The 6,000-nt window shown below is 35.8% G+C and overlaps 1 pseudogene; it reads left to right on the forward strand.

The window, feature by feature from the left end:
• Positions 1-6,000, forward strand: part of LOC133659140 (neurobeachin-like) — a 75,728-nt pseudogene that overhangs the window by 11,813 nt on the left and 57,915 nt on the right.

The raw sequence follows: 6,000 nt of genomic DNA on the forward strand, positions 1-6,000 counted from the left end.
AATTAGATTTGTTTAAAGGGTTTTTTAAACCAGGCCCAGTCCAGATAATGTCCAAGTCGGACTCAGCAACACACACCTTCATTCATGTACACAGAAAAAAATTAGGGAACACAACAGATTGCATATAATTTATAAACAAAATTACATTTTCAAAATAAGCATTTATGTACAGTCCAGATTATGTCCAGGTCACTCAAATTAGGGAACACAACAACAGATATCATATAATCTATAAACATAAATATACTTTCAAAATAAGCCTTTGAGGACTTCTCATCTTTTTTTTAATGTTTTTTGGCATCATTATCATTTTCAACCATGTAACTTTCTAAAGTTAGAAAATACTGAATACATGTTTTAAAGAAAGTAATACTAAGTGAATATCTGTTTTTGGCCTTAAAAATAAACATTTTACCGAGTACTATAATTAAATTGACTAAATCATGATTGTCAATGAACTCTCCTAAAATAACAGAAACCACATTAAGCTTCATAAACAAACCAATCCTTAAACACATTTTTTCAACTTCCACCCAAAACAAAGACACAATATGACAATACCAAAACAAATGCAGGGTGGATTCAGGCTCCTGACAACAAAATCGGCAATCATCTGACTCTGTCATATTCCATAATTTTAACATTTTCCCTGTGGGTAAGAAGTTATAAATAATTTTAATTTGAAAATAACGATTTTGCACATCGATAGTGGTTTTATAGATTAGTTTGAATATGGCATCCCATGGCAACGGGCAGTCAAAAAAGTCCTCCCATTTTCCATTTGTGTTGTATGAGGCAGCCTTCAAAGATTTCTTTATTAAATAAAAATTATATATTTTTCTATTTATTTTAGTTCCTTTTTGCCAACTAGAATTTCTTATTAGAGGTTTACAAACTAATAATTTAGTAGTTCCATATTTAATTATTTGTTTCCATCTTTTCCCAATTACTCCAGTTAGTTGATAAAATGAAAAGCTTGAGCAAGCATCACCATACATAGCTCTAAATTCATCATACTTCATAATTTTACCATTCTCATTGATAATATCATTGACAAAAATGATTCCTCTTTCAAACATATTTTTCCAAAAGAAAGGCTTTCCATCTATTACAATATTAGAGTTCATCCATATTAACTGCTGCAAAATATCGTCTCTTTTTTCTGGCACATAAAATTGAAAACACCACTATGAGTGGATTGTTTCCTTTATGAACCCCGCCATGTTTCCCATTAGACTCTCTGGGAGGGGATCACTTGTAAAAAAGGATACAATTTCTTTTGATACAGTACATGTTTTTTGTCCAACAGGACATTTGTGTACCACTCAATGTTTAAATACATCTTTGGAACAATTGATGCTTTTAAAGACAGACACATAGCTTCAAGGTTGAGAAGTTACGGCCCCCATATTCATACTCTTTGTACAAAACCTTTCTTTTAATCTTTTCTGGTTTGCCGTTCCAGACAAAATCGAAGACCCTCCGCTCATAAATCTTAAAAAAGTTTTGTGATGGAGCTGGTAATGACAAAAACAAATAAATAAATTGAGGAATAATTAACGAGTTGGCAATAGACATTTTACCATACAAGGTTAGGGATTTCCCTTTCCATAATTGCATAATTTTGTCCAGCTTTCTTAGTCGATTATCATAATTTACTGAGCCTAGATCTTCCAGATTTTCTGGGACAACAACACCAAGTATGTTAACTGGTCCATCTGTCCACAAAACAGGCACTTTGCATTCCATTCGAAAGGACGTTCCCTTTAGATTTCCGATTCTTAACATTTTACATTTATCATAATTAAGCTTAAGGCCAGATTGCTGTGAAAATATGTCCAAAAGATTAAGAAGGTTCCGCAAACAATGAGGAAAAATCTTATCTTTGTGAATCAGCCTTTTCTGACATGAACTTCATCAAGAACAAACACAGAACACGCCTCACTGATGCACATCTGCAAGACTCACTCAGAGTTGCAGTGTCAAGATACACACCAGAGTACAACACACTAGTTAACAGCATGCAATGCCAGGCTTCCCACTAACTGACAAAGAAACAGATAACAGATTTGGTGTCCAGTTCAAAGTGTGACATGATATAAAAATTTGAGAGTTTACTTTTGTATTTTACATGAGTTATTATTTGTACAAACATGGTGCAAAGTAATTCATGATTTGTTAAAAAATGTTAGTGGCTAGCTAGTTAAAATGGGATATTGTGATTTCACAAGACTGTCTTAGAAGTGATCATTTGAAAATGTTCAATTTGAAAAATGTGCACTTAGAGAAAATATAAAAATAAAGTGTTGCATATTGATATTTATCTGTTTCTATATATATTTATTGTGAGAAATCATTAAGATGATCAGTGTTTCCACAAAGATAAATATCATTAATTATTAATAATAACAGAGTTAAAGGTAAATTGAGCAAATTGGCTACTTCTGGCAATTTATTTAAGTCTGTATCTAACTGGTAGCCCTTCGCATTAATCAGTACCCAAGAAGTAGCCCTTGGTTTCAAAAAGGTTGGTGACCCCTGATCCAGCCCCACAACCTTGTCTTAATGTTCCATTTGTTTGTGCTGCAAACATTTCTTTGTTTATAGTTTTTTTTGTTATTAAGGTGTTATTATTCATAGCCAACCCCATGACATAAAAACTACACTAGTTGGACAAAACATTTTTCAGCACAAACGAATGAATGGGGCATGTTTGGGGAGATGTTGACAAGGTTGGGGGCCTGGCGAGGAATTCAAGACTCAAGATTGTTTATTGTCATATGCACAGTTAAACAGACAGTTTGCCGTACAATGAAAATCTTACTTTGCTAGTAATATGTAAATAACATACAAACGTTAATACAACTATAATAGGCGAATAATGGGACACGTTTGGGGTGATTTTCTTCTGACATCATTAGTCAGAAAATGTAGTAAAAACCATAACAGCACAAACAAAAAGTTTTACAGCACAAACGTAGTCCAAACAAATGGCAGTGTTATTTTTTCAGGTGTGCAGAACACTTCTTTTGATAGTAATTGTTGCCGATCCCTGTTCTTGCCTAGCCACTAATTAATTCATGCAAAAATGTGTCCCAATACCTTTGTCCTCATTGTGCTATCCACTGCCCATAACCAGCTGTACATAACTGTGACATTATACAAACCCTGTTTCCATATGAGTTGGGAAATTGTGTTAGATGTAAATATAAACGGAATACAATGATTTGCAAATCCTTTTCAACCCATATTCAATTGAATGCACTACAAAGACAAGATATTTGATGTTCAAACTCATAAACTTTAAAACCTGTATGTACCTTTCAGCATTAATGGCGTCTTCACAGATGTGTAAGTTACCCATGTCTTGGGCACTAATACACCCCCATACCATCACAGATGCTGGCTTTTCAACTTTGCGCCTATAAAAATCCGGATGGTTCTTTTCCTCTTTGGTCCGGAGGACACGACGTCCACAGATTCCAAAAACAATTTGAAATGTGGACTCGTCAGACCACAGAACACTTTTCCACTTTGTATCAGTCCATCTTAGATGAGCTCAGGCCCAGCAAAGCCGACGGTGTTTCTGGGTGTTGTTGATAAACGGTTTTCGCCTTGCATAGGAGAGTTTTAACTTGCACTTACAGATGTAGCGACCAACTGTAGTTACTGACAGTGGGTTTCTGAAGTGTTCCTGAGCCCATGAGGTGATATCCTTTACACACTGATGTCGCTTGTTGATGCAGCACAGCCTGAGGGATCGAAGGTCACGGGCTTAGCTGCTTACGTGCAGGGATTTCTCCAGATTCTCTGAACCCTTTGATGATATTACGGACCGTAGATGGTGAAATCCCAAAATTCCTTGCAATAGCTGGTTGAGAAAGGTTTTTCTTAAACTGATCAACAATTTGCTCACGCATTTGTTGACAAAGTGGTGACCCTCGCCCCATCCTTGTTTGTGAATGACTGAGCATTTCATGGAATCTACTTTTATACCCAATCATGGCACCCACCTGTTCCCCATTTGCCTGTTCACCTGTGGGATGTTCCAAAAAAGTGTTTGATGAGCATTCCTCAACTTTATCAGTATTTATTTCCACCTTTCCCAACTTCTTTGTCACGTGTTGCTGGCATCAAATTCTAAAGTTAATGATTATTTGCACAAAAGAAAATGTTTATCAGTTTGAACATCAAATATCTTGTCTTTGTAGCATATTCAACTGAATATGAGTTGAAAATTATTTGCAAATCATTGTATTCCGTTTATATTTACATCTAACACAATTTCCCAACTCATATGGAAATGGGGTTTGTACACTGTCCGTAAGTCATGATTGTGGTCTGCAGGATGAGAACCTGCACGACGTGTTACAGCTGGTGGTCGCCCTCATGTCGGAGCACCCCGCCTCCATGATCCCCGCTTTTGACCAGAGGAATGGAATACGGTGAGTTGGAGGAAGGACGTCATGCTTTGGCTGCGATTAAGTGCTCGCGTTACCACCCGTGTGGCTTATGCATGATTCACTGCAAAAAGTCAGTGTTCAAAAACAAGAAAAAAAAAAGCAAAAATGAGGGGTATTTTATTTGAACTAAGCAAAATTATCTGCCAATAGAACAGGAAAATTCAGCTTGTCAAGACTTTCCAAAAGAAGTAAAATTAGCTAACCTCAATGAACCCAAAAATACCTTAAAATTAGTATATTCTCATGAATAACAAGTGCATTTTTCTTGGTAGAAAAAAAAGAGATCTTTTTGCTCAACATGTTGAAAAATATTCTTAAATTAAGTAAATGCTAGTGCCATTATCTTGACATAATGACATGCGCTCGGCATCATGATTTTTTGTTCATGCTTGAAGTAAGAAAGTATTACTTTAAAAAAGTAGTTTTATACTTGAGCGTTGATGACACAGCTTTGCAACAGTTGATATTCTAGTTTCAAGCATGTTTTACTCAATATAGGTCATCAAATCTCAGCAACAAGCTATAATATCTTACTGAGATCATTTAGGACCAAAACCCTTAAAACAAGTAAAACACTCTAACATAAAATCTGCTTAGTGAGAAGAATGGTCTTATCAGACAGAAAATAAGCAAATATAACCATTATTTGAGATATTTAATCTTACTTAGATTTCAGTTTTTGCCGTGTTCATATGTTGATGTGTAACAGAACGCGTAACAACGTTTGCATGTGAGTTTCACTATGCCACATCGAGGCTTGTTGACGCAATAACGTTTGAAAGGCGCTCTTACAGACCTTCTAGGCCACTTTTTTTTCTTTTTTTTTTTTCTTAAACAATTCTGTATGTGCCGTTGCCAGCTTTTGTGTTTTTTGTGTGTTTTTGCAGGGTGATCTATAAACTCATGGCCTCCAAGAGTGAAAGCATTCAAGTGCAATCCCTCAAAGTGCTGGCGTACTTCCTCAAGCATTTGGGACACAAGTAAGTGACCTTTTGTGCGTCGACGCCGTGCCGTTGTTACGATTCCTTCAAGTGAAGCTGCGGCTGTGGGACACAGCGGTGTGATGCAATATGTTGTCATGAGCCCGAGCATCATAATAATAATTAGTTAGTGTGCAGTGATGTGAAACTACTCTACATCATACTGACAAGTGTTCCTAGTTTTTGGTTACCTTGTTAAATTAGGTAAACTTTTTCCCACAGAGGTTCGTATACTGAATGATAAAATAACGTGACTGGCCACTTTGATACAGTTTGTACTTTAAAGATGTTAAAACTACAGATGTCCGATAATGGCTTTTTTGCCGATATTCCGATATTGTCCAACTCTTAATTACTGATTCCGATATGTACCGATATATACAGTCGTGGAATTAACACATTATTATGCCTAATTTTGTTGTGATGCCCTGCTGGATGCATTAAACAATGTAACAAGGTTTTCCAAAATAAATCAACTCAAGTTATGGAAAAAAATGCCAACATGGCACTGCCATATTTATTATTGAAGTCACAAAGTGCATAATTTTTTTTCAACA

The sequence above is a fragment of the Entelurus aequoreus genome, linkage group LG10 (genome assembly GCF_033978785.1).
Source record: "Entelurus aequoreus isolate RoL-2023_Sb linkage group LG10, RoL_Eaeq_v1.1, whole genome shotgun sequence".
In the NCBI taxonomy this organism is placed as follows: Eukaryota; Metazoa; Chordata; class Actinopteri; order Syngnathiformes; family Syngnathidae; genus Entelurus; species Entelurus aequoreus.